This window comes from Crinia signifera, chromosome 9, assembly GCF_055691185.1.
Source record: "Crinia signifera chromosome 9, ASM5569118v1, whole genome shotgun sequence".
NCBI classification, from domain to species: Eukaryota; Metazoa; Chordata; class Amphibia; order Anura; family Myobatrachidae; genus Crinia; species Crinia signifera.
Window position 1 is genome coordinate 120,831,143 of NC_139225.1, and position 14,739 is coordinate 120,845,881.

General features: G+C 42.5%; 1 long non-coding RNA gene across 2 annotated transcripts in view; it reads right to left on the bottom strand.

The window, feature by feature from the left end:
• Positions 1-14,739, bottom strand: part of LOC146036690 (uncharacterized) — a 143,107-nt gene that overhangs the window by 60,813 nt on the left and 67,555 nt on the right. The gene's annotated exons all lie outside the window — the stretch shown is intronic.

Sequence of the window (14,739 nt, forward strand, 5' to 3'; positions counted from 1 at the left end):
ATTTGTCAAAGAATTCTCTACCCTCATCTCTCCCATCACAGCTCTCACCCAAAAAGGTGCCAACCCAGCTGTCTGGTCCGAAGAAGCCTTGTCCGCATTCCACCTGCTAAAGCAAGCCTTCATATCTGCCCCCATCCTCTGGCAGCCAGATACAGATAAACCCTTCCTCTTGGAAGTCGATGCCTCGAATGTGGGTGTTGGAGCTGTGCTCTCTCAAGTTACAGACGATGGCAAACAGCACCCCTGTGGGTTTTTCTCTCGAAAATTCCTCCCTGCCGAGAAAAACTACTCCATTGGCGATCAAGAGTTGTTGGCAATTAAACTTGCACTGGAAGAATGGCGATATCTGTTAGAAGGGGCCAAGTTTCCTGTGTCCATCTTCACAGATCACAAGAACTTACTGTACGTCCAGACTGCCCAGTGTTTAAATTTCCGTCAAGCTCGTTGGTCCTTATTTTTCTCACGATTCAGTTTTAAAATTTTCTACCGTCCTGGGTCCCAGAATGCAAAAGCCGATGCACTATCCCGTTCTATGGAAGATGACACAGTGCTGCAAGAACAGCGTCCCATCATCAGTCCTACAGCTTTTGCCGCCACCCATGTGTCACCTGTGCCACCTCGAGGAAAGATGCTGGTTCTACCAGAGCTCAAGCCCAAAATCTTATCCTGGGCTCATGCCTCGTCCTTCTCCGGTCACCCAGGCGTTCACAAAACCCTGGAGATTCTTCGCCGGTCATATTGGTGGCCTCACATGAAAAAGGATGTCCAGGATTTCGTGGCCTCATGTCCTACTTGTGCCCAGCATAAAGTCCATCGTCAATCCCCTGCCGGTGCTCTCCTTCCGTTGCCCACTCCCATGTGTCCCTGGACGCACATTTCCATGGACTTTATTTCCGAGCTCCCAAAGTCTCAAGAATGTAATACCATCTGGGTGGTGGTAGACCGGTTCTCCAAAATGGCACATTTCATCCCGTTGACTGGTCTGCCCTCTGCTCCCAAGCTCGCTCAGATCTTCATCCAACATATCTTTTGGATTCATGGAATCCCTGCAGATATTGTCTCCGATCGTGGAGTGCAATTTGTAGCCCGCTTTTGGAGAGCTCTCTGTTCTGCCCTGAAGGTGAAATGGAACTTTTCCACAGCGTACCACCCGCAGTCTAATGGGCAAACAGAGAGGGTTAACCAAGATCTGGAAGCATTCCTTCGCCTGTATGTCTCCTCGTCACAAGATAACTGGGTCAGTCTGCTGCCTTGGGCAGAATTTGCCCACAATTTCAGATACCACACAGCTACTGGCTACTCTGCTTTCTACGTAGTGTACGGTCAACACCCTCGACCACCGATCTTTGAGCCTTTACCAGCCTTGGAAGTGCCTGCTGCATCTTCCACACTCAAGCATTTCTCACAAGTTTGGAAAAATGTGCATGTTTCTCTCAAGAAAGCCTCAAAAAGATATAAGTTCTTTGCTGACCGTAAAAGGAGGGCAGTTCCTCAGTTAAAACTTGGCGACAAGGTATGGCTCTCCACTCGAAATCTTCGCTTACGAGTCCCGTCCATGAAATTCGCTCCACGATTCATCGGGCCATTCCCTGTGATCCAAAGGATCAATCCTGTAGCTTATAAACTGAAGCTACCACCATACTTGAAAATCCCAAATTCCTTCCACATATCCTTATTGCGACCTCTTGTTCTCAACCGGTTCCAAAGTGCTACTCCTGAGCTCCCCAGAGTTTATACCCATCGAGGGGTTGAATTCGAGGTCGATTAGGTGGTGGATTCTCGCAGAAGATATGAAAACATCCAATATCTCATCGATTGGAAGGGCTATGGCCCAGAAGAAAGAAGCTGGATCAATGCTGCAGATGTGCATGCTCCCCGTTTGATTGCAGCTTTTCATAAAGACAACCCGAGTAAGCCCAAAGGGTGTTCGGTGCCCACCCTAAAAGGGGGGGGTACTGTCATGAACCCCGGTTCTCGCACTGCTCGCATGCGCCCCTTACCGGCACGCTGGGGTAGTGTCCTCTGTAGATCAGCTGCCGGCACAGTCGGTAATCCCTGGCATGATGTCTTTTGTTTCCAAGTCGCCCCTGCATCACTGTGAGCTCCAGGTGTATTCCCTGAGCAAGCTGCGGGTCACATGATCCAGGTAAGCTCCAACTTACTTCCTGGTCTGTGTGCTGCTGCTGCTGCGGCTAATTCCATCACCTGCGTCTGATTCCCTAATCACCTGGAGGGATAAAAGCCCAGCTCACAGTCTCCTCCTTGTCTTGAACAACTCGTCAGTTTACCTATGAGTTCTCCAGCGTTAAGCTCCTGTCAAGACTCCCCACGTGCTCCAGAGGTCCGGTTTCCTGAATCCGCTGTCACCTGTGTTACTCTCAGCGTCCTGGTCATTCCACTCCTGCCAGAAGTCTCCACGTGTTTCCATCTGCCGTGTGATCCTGTCTTCTTGTGCAGCCCAGGTTATTCACTCAGTGTCCGGTTAGCAGTGGGTTCCGTGCCCGTCTCCCCTCGGCTCCCAGGCCGCTCCAGCGATCCCCAGTGATCTCCAGTATCGGCTCCCTAGCCGCTCCAGCGATCCCCAGTGATCTCCAGTATCGGCTTCCTAGCCATCCCAGCGATCCCCAGTGATCTCAAGTATCGGCTCCCTAGCCGCTCCAGTGATTCCCAGTGTCTCCAGCGTCTCCCTGTGTTACCTCCGTGTCATCCCCGGCTTCCAGGCCACATCTCACATTCCTCAAGTACCCTCCGTGTTGCTGTATAGCAATCAGTGCCATCGATCACCATCAATGGTTTTAGTACCCCTCTAAAGACTCTTGTTATCCTAACTCTGCCAAAGCCACAGGGGAACCTGGGCAGAGGGCCGCGACCTGGTCGGCAGTTGCAGCGAAGTCCATATCCCCTTGCGGGGGTCCCTGGTGAATACCACTGTCGGCTTAGACCCCGCGCCTCTGCTTTAGGTCTCAGCCAATCCTCTGTGTCCCCGGCAGGTCATCTCCTTCCAGCCTCCGTGCATGAGCTCCAGCTACCTCAAGCCTCCTCGCTTCCAGTTCCCTGCGCCCTCCACTGGCACACCCAGGTCAGTGCCGGGAACACAGACAGTCCAGGCCGTGACAATCCTCTATAATTTGTAACCATTAATTATTATAATAATCAATCCTGCAAGGAAGGGAGTAGATATCTGTGATATTGTCTGTGTATCTGAGATCATACTTTTCTACTTTCCCTGAAGTTGTAGGAGGTAGTCTCTAACACACACCTGGAATAGTAGGCCACTCTACTGCATTCCGGCAGCATCCCCGGCAGGATTGAAGTGAATCAGACAAGACTGTGGCACTGTATGGAAGGTCATGCTTAATAATGTGATTCTTATTATGAAGCCCTGCCTCTTCCCATGGACCAACAAATGACTGCTTTTTGTCATGGTGTGGGCGAGGCCTAATTACATGGTAGTCAGGCCCCACCCCTTGAAGTGGCCAGCAGCATCTCCTTACAAGGCTTCTCCAAGAGAGAAGGAGAAAGTCTAAGTATGCACAAAATAATGAATACAGTAGATACATTTCTTTATTTTGATATAAACTTGTGGAAACAAATTTTTCTTCATGTACTGTATAATACAATAATGAGCAGAACCCAAAGCCAGTTGCTTTATAAACTTATACAGTATATGCATTTGATAGGCCAAACAGAAGGCACAGTTTGGATTAGTTTTTTAATTAAGTTGACATTTTTGAACCATATTTCATGTTGAATGATAACCTCTATACTCTCATTTGATAGATTTTTTTTTCAATTGGAAAATTAAACTACCTAAATCAAAAGTCGGGAATAAAAATGCTACATAAATAAAAACATAAATTCGTGAACACAACATTTGGAAAGAGGAAATAAAATGTAACTGCACTATTATTTTAAATTCAAGTGTTTCATCAAACAAAGCAACATTTTGAAGGAGCCTCTATCCCAATACTTTAGAGAGACCTATCTGCAGAAGTTCCTAATGTTATGCCCCATAATAGTACCCTAGTTCATTTTCTGCCTCAAAGTAGACCCCCAGAATACATGGTGCCACATTGTACGGCTACTGGTACATATTTGGGGTGATTCTGCTTTGTTTGCAAAAGCAAACCCCTTCCTTAGTGGACAAAACCATGTGCAGAGAGAGTTACATTTGGGTGGGGTATTTTGTTTCTGTGCAGAGTAAATACTGGCTGCTTTATTCTTGCACTGCAATTTAGATTTCAGTTGGAACACACACCACCAAATGTAACTCTCTCTGCACATGTTACATCCAGTGGCAATAGCCCTACAGACCCGGCGGTCACAGGGAGGTCCTGAGTAAATATGGGTGCCGGCGGTGTGCGGGGCTATCAATGCGTTGCACTGCTATCGGTTACGCCACTGGTTACATCAACCACACCTGCAGTGCACATGGGTTTGTCCATTAAAGGAGGAGTTTGCTTTTGCACCCTATTCAATACAGTTCTCCCAATGCACTTTATGCCACACTATATGCCACTTCATATTGTGCAACATTATAAGGGGCAAGTCCGAGGGCATAAATAGATACATTTCAGGCCCCATGGCAAAAGTAAAGGCCCATATGTATCTTCCAATAATGAAAATTGTATAGAACACATCTAACTTTGAAAGGGAAGGTGGCCTCCTCTCAGCACCAGTCCCCAATCAGCTGCACTATATGCACCTTGGTAGCTATACAGATCGGTAATATCTATTCTATTGTCTTTCTAAAGCCCAGTGACAAGTGACCAATCTGTCACCGTTTTCATTTATACATAGATACGTAACATTAGCATTAATGAGTTTGTAAAGCCAGAAAGACCTACCAATGGATGCTTTTCTTCATAATACAGAGATACTGTATAAAATCCAATCAAGCCAGCAAACTTACCTTTCTGCGCCCATGGTTATAAGTTTCCACCACCCTGCATGATTGTACTTCCAAACAAATAAAACTGCATCTGGATAGATTGGACTTCCTACTCTAAAACCAATTACCATATATACTCGAGTATAAGCCTACTTTTTCAGAACATTTTTTTATGCTGAAAAAGCCCCCTCTTGGCTTATACTCGAGTGAGGGTCCCACTTGAGTCAATAAGTTTTCCCAGTTTTTTGTTGTGAAATTAGGTGCCTCGGTTTATATTCGGGTCGACTTATACTCGAATATATACGGTAAACCAATTAGTTCCACTTCAACATACAACTGAACATAGGGCCTTATTCTGATCTGAGCTCAGTACAAATTTGTTTGGAAAATTGGCAAAACCATGTGCACTGCAGTTGGAGCAGATAATACCTGTACAGAGAGAGTTAAATTTGGGTGAGGTGTGCTGAAACTGAAATCTAAATTGCAGTGTAAAAATAATGCAGCCCGTATTTACCCTCCACAAAAACAAAATAACACAAATCTAACTCTCTCTATACATGTTACATTTGCCCCACCTGCAGTGTGCATGGTTTTGCCCATTTTCCAAACAAATTTGTACTGAGCTCAGATCTGAATAAGGCCCATAATCTCCCCCCCCCCCTCTATCTAGTTCTAATTACCATTCTTGTCCTTTTTCCCTTCTCAATGAAAACCATCAAGTCAAAACCCTTGTTTCCACTAGATTCAATTGTAAAATGCAATGGAATATGCTGCACTATATAAGAAACTATTAATAAAGGAACTGTTAATAAATAAGTTCTACCTTTAGGCCTGTCACCTATTTATGCTTCAAGTTTTATGTTTCAGCATTTTTTCTTCTATCTTTTCAACTGTTTGGGTACAAAAATTCTGATCCCAAAAGATCCCAATTATTACAATGCCAACGTGAAATCCTGACATATTCCAATATACGGAAACCCAGACCCGGAAGCAGGACCACGCTACTGCACCACACAGCAGCAATGAGGACAGTGGGGGACCAGGAAGACAGGTAAGAGTGCACCGCATGTTGGACGGGACACCAGCCTCCCGCGACACCTACCTGCTCAAATTCAACCTATAGGGTGAGATTTAATAGAATGAGCAATCATTTACATTGCAAAACCAGTTTGATTTTGCAGTGTAAATGATTAGCGCTTTAAAAAAAACCTGGAGATTTCTTCCCAAATCTCTCACTTTCTGAATATCTCATCCTATTAAATCTCACCCATAGTTTCAAATGGGGAATGGGGAATGGGACAGAATATCTGTGCACTAGCTCCACATGTATTTTGATTATTGATTACACAAGAAATTGATTATAGATCCACAATTTGTCATGTTTTGGTGCCTCAGCACTGGTAGGTAGTGTGGAGGTGCTCCCCTGAGAGTAATATATGATATAGACAGGTGAAGTCCCAAAAAAGAGAGTGCTTTCTTCTTCACCTGTCTATATCAAATCCATCCTAGACTGTGACTTTTTGCTGACCCCTTCCCTACCTGCCACAGCCCTGAAAACTGCTCAATCCACCCCCAAGAGACACAGGTCGCAGTAAGCCTGACTCCCCCATCCCGACCTTACCGTATACCAACCCTCACCACCACCCTTCTTTGGATAATAAAGAGTTTACTTTCACCTACAACAATCATTTGCTAGGCACAAGTCACTGCCATTTAGCAGCAGTTTCTTTTTTGACATTGTGTAGCAAACACATATAGTGTAATTTGTTAATTGGGAGCGCAGGTTACAAATCCACATTACTTTATCAAAATATGGAAACATCCGCTATCCAATATACTTCTTATAATATAATATTATGTGTGTTATGTGGCAGTGTGTGTATGGGGGAGCTGTGCGTAATGCAGGGCTCGACAAACCCCGGGGCCAGGTCGCCATGGGGACCAGAACCTGCGGGTGACCAGATTTGCCAGGTATCAGATCACACTGGGCAGAGTGGTGGTTTCTGTCAATGCAACAGCCGGGCAGAGTGGGGGACAATCCCCCTGGCTCCGGCTGTGTCAGATCAAGTCCGCAGTGTGGAGATGGCTTGCGACCAATCGGAGCTCGCACGTCGGGAGCCAAGCAGGAGCAACAGTGGTGGCTCCTGATTGGCTGTCAGACCACAAGCTCCAATTGGCCCTTAAGCCACCTTGAGTTTTGAAATAGCCACGCCGTGGACCTGATCTGATACAGCCAGAGCCAGGTGGATTGTCCCCCACAGCGTTTGTCATTACCGCGCATTGTAGCGGTGGGTAGGGAGAGAGAGGGAAGAGGAGGAGGGGTAATCCCTTATGGCAAATAGCATGTTACCCCTGGCAAAGAGTATGCAACCCCTGGCAAAGAGTATGTTACCCCTGGCATCAAGCAAGTGGTATAATATGTAATGGGTGTGTAGCATGTATAATAGGCATTGCAGTTCCCACATTTTCATCCTGGCTCCTACATTTTTAAACATTTGCCAAGCCCTGGTGTAATGTAATAGCATGTATGTACTGGGTGTAATGTGGGGGAATGTGTGTAATGTAATATAGTGGTGTGTACTGCAATATGAGGGGAGGGTTGTGGGGTAGATGTGTGTAATGCATACTTATATATGTATAGGCAGCAAAAGAGGCAGAAGTTTTCTTTCACATGTTTAGTGCAGTGTTACAGGAAGCAACATCCGTAACTGAATCAGGCCCAAAGTGTTCCAGAGTTTTCTTCTGCCACTGCAGGAAAACCCCATAGTGGCCATAGGTGCACCCATAGGTGAAGTTAGACATGCCCTCTGGGCAGAGCATGATACACCCTCTCAGTGACACATTGCGTTCTTTTAGCAGCTCAAATCTCCCTGAAATTAGTTTTCAAAAGTAGGCAAGTATGATTAACCCTTTGGCAACAAGCTAGAACCACTGGCAATGGAAAATAACCCCCCTTGGCAACGAGCATTTACCCCTGGCAAAAAATAACCCCTTGGCAACATCCAATAACCCCTGGCAACGCATAGTAACCCCTTGGCAACGAGCAAGAACCCCTGGCAACAGACATTAACCCCCCCTTGGCAACGAGCAAGAACCCTTGGCAACAGACATTAACTCCTCTTGACAACAAGCAATAACCCCTGGCAATGCATATTAACCCCTTAGTAACCGACATTAGCCACCTTGGCAACAGACATTAACCCCCTTGGCAACGGACATTAACCCCCTTGGCAACAAGCAGGTAATTTATAATTTATTAGAAGCCTTACTGTGGGGGGCAACTTGGTGTGGCATAGTCAGTGTGTATCGATTTTTGTGTGACATTCCATTTTTTGGGGACGGTCCTGTGGGAATTAAACACTGAATGCGTCTAATAAGGCGGGGTGGCTGAGGGCATGGCCAGCAGTTCACACAGCACTGGCCATGCCCTAACAGCGACAAAATGGCGCCCACAATTTTTTGCAGTGTGCCTGCGGCACGCACATATTTTCCTTTGTCCGCTGCCAAAGTTGGGAGGTATGCACCTCTTTTCTGTAGCTCGCCACTCCAGGGGGGCCCCGTGACGCTGTTGTACCGGGGCCCAGGATTTCTCTTGGCAGCCCTGATTGTACCATGTTTAATACTGGGCCCAGATTCCTCTTAAAGTGTGTTCTTCAGTTCTCAGTATTCAAACAAATTAAGGTGTAACCTGTCAACAGTAAATTCACATACCTATTATACAACTATAATTAATTATAAAAAAAATAATTTTGCAGTTCACAATATTCTTTGTTTTGCTGCATCCGAAGCAAGCCACTTAGAAAATATGAATCAATCATAAAACTTTGTAAACATGACTTTCTTAAAGCTGACAATCATTCAGGAATATAAATAATTTAAATGTGTCAAAGTATTTATTCTGAAAGACTGAATGCAATCACAGCAATTCAACTGCCATCTATCTTTCTGTCTTATTCAAGCTGTTGATGAAAAACACTGGGCAAGCCCACATATATCTGGACAACTGAAGTGCCTCATTGAATCCCAGTTTTAGCTGACTGGAAGAAACCTTGGTGATGTCTGAACAGTTCTATGCTATAAGCAAATTATTGGTGGTTTAGACAGTTTAAAATGTTTAACAGTTCAATTTCCATACTTATTCTTAACAATCACACACATATATTAAATGGCCTCTGCCATCAAATGGACCGGTTATGGGTAGTTACGGATGTTACATTTTTTTTAATAATTAAAATTCTAAAACATACACAAAGATCAAAAAAATATATTTTTTTCAGTGCATTAACCCCTTCCCGACATTTGACGTACATTTACGTCATGGTCGGGATGTACTTCCCGACACATGACGTAAATGTACGTCATGACTTGAAAGTGTCACCGCGTCTAGAGACGCGGTGACAGAGGGACGATGTCTGCTGTCCCTGACAGCAGACATCTTCCCTCATTGCCCGGGGGGGCAGCGATGCCCCCCCCCGATCAGTGATCGTTGCAATTGGCTGTTCAAATGTGAACAGCCAATTGCAGCGTTTACTGTGTTATGTATATAATTTTGACTCTGCTGCCCCCTAGTGTCCAAAAAAAATAAAAGAAAGTTGAAATAATGAATGAAACATAAAGTTTACATATGGTCTATGTTAGTTATGAACTATTTTGAGTGGTATGATTATTTGTCTCACAAGCAGAAAATTTAACATTTTGCAAATTGCAAAATGTTCAATTTTTTTATGACATTTTGGTATTTTTCACACAAAAAAAAAGACTGTATCGACCAAAATTTACCACTAACTTAAAGTACAATGTGTCACGAGAAAACAATCTCAAAATCACTGGGATAAGTAAAAGCAAAAAAAAGTTATCCCCACTTAAGTGATACATGTCAGATTTGAAAAAAAGGCCTCTGTCAGGAAGGCAAAAACAGGCTGCGTCGGTAAGGGGTTAAACAGATTCAGAAAATACAGAATATTGTATAATCCAAGGATATCAAATTGCATTTGCATCCTCAAAACCATTAAGAAATGATCAGAACATTTATGTTGCATTTGTTACATCCTATATATATATTAAAAGGCAAATGCTGCTCCCCACCACAATTGTTCTGCACACCAGCTGCCACTAGGTGGCACTTGACGTAGCAATTCAAGAATTGTTCAGTGAGGCCACACACAGCATCCGGCGCTGACATTACTATATGTTCTGTCATTTTGACATGCTGGTAACTAGTCCAATATAAAGCTTGGCCATTAACATTTAGACATCTATGATACTGTATATTATGTATCTAACATTTAATTTTAGTGGGTTTTTTTTTTGTCTTTTTCTTTCTGTATTTCCAGCAGTTTTGGAGTCCTAACCAGACATTTGGTGCTCTGGGCCAGAAAAAGAATTGGTGCGCCAAATCAAACATTTCTTAGCAGTGATATCCACAAACTTCAGTCACTTCATCCTTTATTTAAAACCCACGTTTCACAATTGTGTCTTACACAGGATTCAAACTCCTGACCTTCAATATTGTCGTCAGATTTCTTACAGAGATATTTTTTCCTGTGTGGGAAGTACAGCATGATAGTGTTTTGAAATTGCTGCCATAAATAAAGAAGTGTGTGACTGAAGGTGCAGAAGTATGTGAGGGGAAGATGGAGGTGGCCAGGTGCTGATCTTATTCTCCAACTGGCTTAAGTCACTGTTCTGCTTCTGCACTCAACGTGATACTGTATACGACCAACATGTTTTCTCCCCTTCGGAGGTCTTTGTCAAGGTCCAAAAAGCAAGTGGGTCAGTGCTTCCTTAGGATGTTGTCTATCCTTTGATTCCTGAGGGATTACTTTTATGATGGGTTTTAAAATGATCAGATAATGCGTAAATGAAGAGGCCCTTTGCGGATATTTCTGATGTGTTAACTTATACAAATTTTTATTGTTCTTGCCGTCAGTCCACAATAGTGAATTCTTTTTTTTTTATTCTTTTTTTTTTTTTAACCAGTGACAATCGTCTTTCTTTTATTCCTGCAGCACAAATACATTGTTTTGCTTTGGATTAATGGTTGGGTTTTAGAAGGTGAGTCTTCAGGTCTTGGTATACTGTGCCTACTTCTGGTGTTGCAGACCAGTTCATATCATTACTATGAGGAGAGAATTATTGTACACAAATACACTTCTATAATGTGACCATTCAGTAACTGGAACCATGCCAACCTGTCATTACTCTGAACTCTGACCATGCTTGTGGTGTTGCACATTAAGTCTTTAATTGGTATCATTAATTTCCAATTCTGTGGTTTTATTTCCTTCCCCTGTGATGTTTCCGCAACCTAAACACAACCCGCATTGGTAGAAACTTTGTTATTTTACCCTTTGGTTGGGTTATAGGGGTACTGCAATGCATACCAATTTGTAAGTTAGCTTAGGCACTTTCCTGTAAATACATTTAGGTTTTCATGGCAAATGTCCTATCACAGGATCTTTTATTATAATTCCCCAATGTTTATTCAGGGATTTCTCTATTGTTTTATGTTGACTGCTTTAGGTAGTAATGAAAGACCATTTAAAGAGCAAATTTTGGGGGGAATGTTTGGATATTTCCTTCAGTAAATCCTCTCATTATGGGCCTTATTCTAGTTCACTCTTTCTGACAAAATCCTTCTTAAGCAGCCCATACATGCTGCTATAAGGGCTGACCCGATGTGTGCTTTGAGGTGCGCACTCCCGCGGCACCTCATCGCACAGTACAAAAAGTATGTGCTTGCACATACTTTTTGTACTTAGGTTTCATCACATTGCATCGCATTGCATGCACAACGGATGAACATGCAATGCAATGTGATCCGTGCTAGTACAGCACGGAAAGCACGCTCACAAAGCAGCGTGTATGGGCAGCTTTAGATGGACAAAACCATGTGCACTGCAGGGGGACAGATGTAAAATGTGCATAGAGAATTAGATTTGGGTGAGTTATTTTGTTTCTGTGCAGGGTAAACACTGGCTGCTTTATTTTTACACTGCAATATAGATCTCACTTTGAAGTAAAACCCCACCCAAATCTAATTCTCTCTGCACAAGTAGCATCTGCTCCACCTGCAGTGCACATGGTTTTGTCCATCTAAGAAGGATTTTGTCAGAAAGAGTGAACTAGAATAAGGCCCTATATGTCTTCTTCTGTTTTGGCCAACTCATACCCCGAGGCTATAAATGAACTTTAAATTTTGTTACTCTGTTTTATGCTTCTGTATCTGAGCAGTTACGTATATCTCTCTGAAATTGGCTGCTTGTATAGATCACAGCCAGTTTGGGTGATGACAGCTATCTGCTTTCAGACATGTTTCTGAATCAGTTGTTTTAATTAAAAAAATAGTTTTTATTGTGCCAGATCAATAGTCAAGGCCAAGGAAATTCACCATGTCTTTGCTGCTTTCAAATACAACTCTATATTTAATAAAATTAATATTTGAAAAAGTATAAAACGCTTGGAGGCACCCATTTCCCCTCTTCCAGATAAAAAGTATATTGTCTATGTACTGTATCTAGACCAGGACACCAGGTTTGCTCCATATACATTAGGTTATTATTCCATATTATTTAGTTTTCCCAATGGCCCATAAAAGTATTAGCATAAGTTGGAGCGAACCTAGTGCCCATTGCAGTCCCTACCTTTTGTACATAGAAGACATTATTAAAATCAAAGTAATTGTTAGTTAATATAAAATGTACTCCAATACAATAATACATCTTGGAGTATATCTTTTATCTTTTCAAGTGTGCTCTTAGATAAAAAGGCTGACATGACTTTGATTCCATCATTATGTTCTATCACCGTGTACAATGACTTGACATCGGCGGTGACCAGAATCCAACCCCAATATATATTCCGAGAGGTTGGCTGTCACTGAGCCAATGCCTGAAAAAATGGGCCTTCCTGTGGGGTTTACAGGGTTCTGTATTGTATAGAAATGTATATTCACTTTAATTTATAGTTTTTCTACCTTTGTATCTTTTAAGTAACTTCTGCTGTTTCTCCATTATGTGCTTGGTGAGACCAGAATGCAATTTGTGATAGGTACTTCGGTCATCTAGTAGTCTTAATACTTCCTGATCATTTGCAACTTTATTGTCATATAATATTAATAACTCATGATTCTATGAAATCGAACATGGTCATATGACCTAATTAAGGCATTTATTAGTAGTAGTATTTTAATAATTATTATTAGTCATGCACTAACCCCTTAACAACTAATTTATTAAATGTTTTATAGGCCTAGGATTTAAATGGAGTCTGGACTGATTGAATTTCTGATGAATTGCAGGACAATCTCTAAATGGCAGCCTCCCAATCCAGCATTCTTGAATGCTGGATTGGGAGGCTGCCATTTAGAGAGTGTCCTGAAATTCATTTTCCTTTGAATAGACTGAAAATTGTTAAATTATCCCGGAAGTTCACCCTCAGTAAAAAAAATCAGAATTAAGGTGAGTACACACGCGTGCAATTTCATGTAAAATCGCTGGGAATATGGTCGCTGAGCGACCATATTGCCAGTGATTTGGAGCGATAAATCGCCAGCTGCGCGCTCCCCTGTGCACTGCCTAATGGTCACTGGTCGCAGGAGCATGCTCCTGCGACCAGCGGCTTTCCCCGGTGATCGCTGTGCCGGGAGGTCAGCGCCGGGGAGATCAGTGTTGATCTCCCCAGCCCCGTGCCGCTGCTCCCTCCCTTCTCCCATCAAAGTGACAGCAGCAGCGTCTGCTGCTGCTGCACTCCCCCTCCGCCCCGTAGCAGTGTCTCCTTTTCATCGCTGATGAAAAGGAGACACTGAGCAATATGATTGCTGGGGATATATTGCTAGCAATATATCCCCAGCAATCATATTACCCCGTGTGTACACAGCATTACCCCATATTGATGGATCATATCCAGAATACCATACTGATATGTTTTTAAATGTTGAATAAATAAACCACAGTGATCAGAAAAGATTCTGCCAAGGATAGCTGTTCATACAATCTTTCGATTAGTTCTACCCATAATGAAGTCTTAGAGACGAAACGCATCGGGTTTATTTCTTGCAATAAAAATACCATTCATCCTGAAAAGGACTGTGCATTATTATTGCGTACACATTCAACATTGAACACAAGGATCTCCAGAATGTATTTCAGATTTTACACATAATTTGTAGATTATATGCATAGTCAGTATCCATGCAACCAACCTATTTGTAATAGGTTTAATAGCTATTGAATTTGGAGGACTGCAAAAATACAGTCTGTACTATACAGTTTTGCCTGCGGGGCCACGCATCGGGATTGAATCCAAATTAAATGCGGTTTCCGTTTGATTTTGATTATATAAGCAAAATTGAATACAAAAATAGACTACATTGAACTGCCTGTACACCCTATAAGGGAAATGAAAATGTTCAATATTATGTAGCAAGTATTTGTTTGATTACTATTGCAAAAAGGACTAGAACATATTAAATTGGATAGAAATTGGGTTTATTACATGCATCACGGGCCTGTAGAATTAATATCTACAATATACACTTTAAAAGCTTGAGATATAGAAAACGTGGAGAACCCTACCGCAAATTGCTGCTATTATAGGATTTCAATAGTTATTATATTTTAGTTTTGATTTATTTAATTTTGTTTTTATTTATTTATTTTATTTGTATTGTATCTTGTATTTTATGTGATCATGTTTTTTACAATGAACTAAAATATAGTATATAAAATTTGATATTTTACTATAAACAATGTGTCCGGGTTCATTTTGTATTAACAGAGGTATTCGGAGTTACATTTGATATACTGTATTATACCCAGCAGCACAACGCTCACCACTGTGCTCTCTCT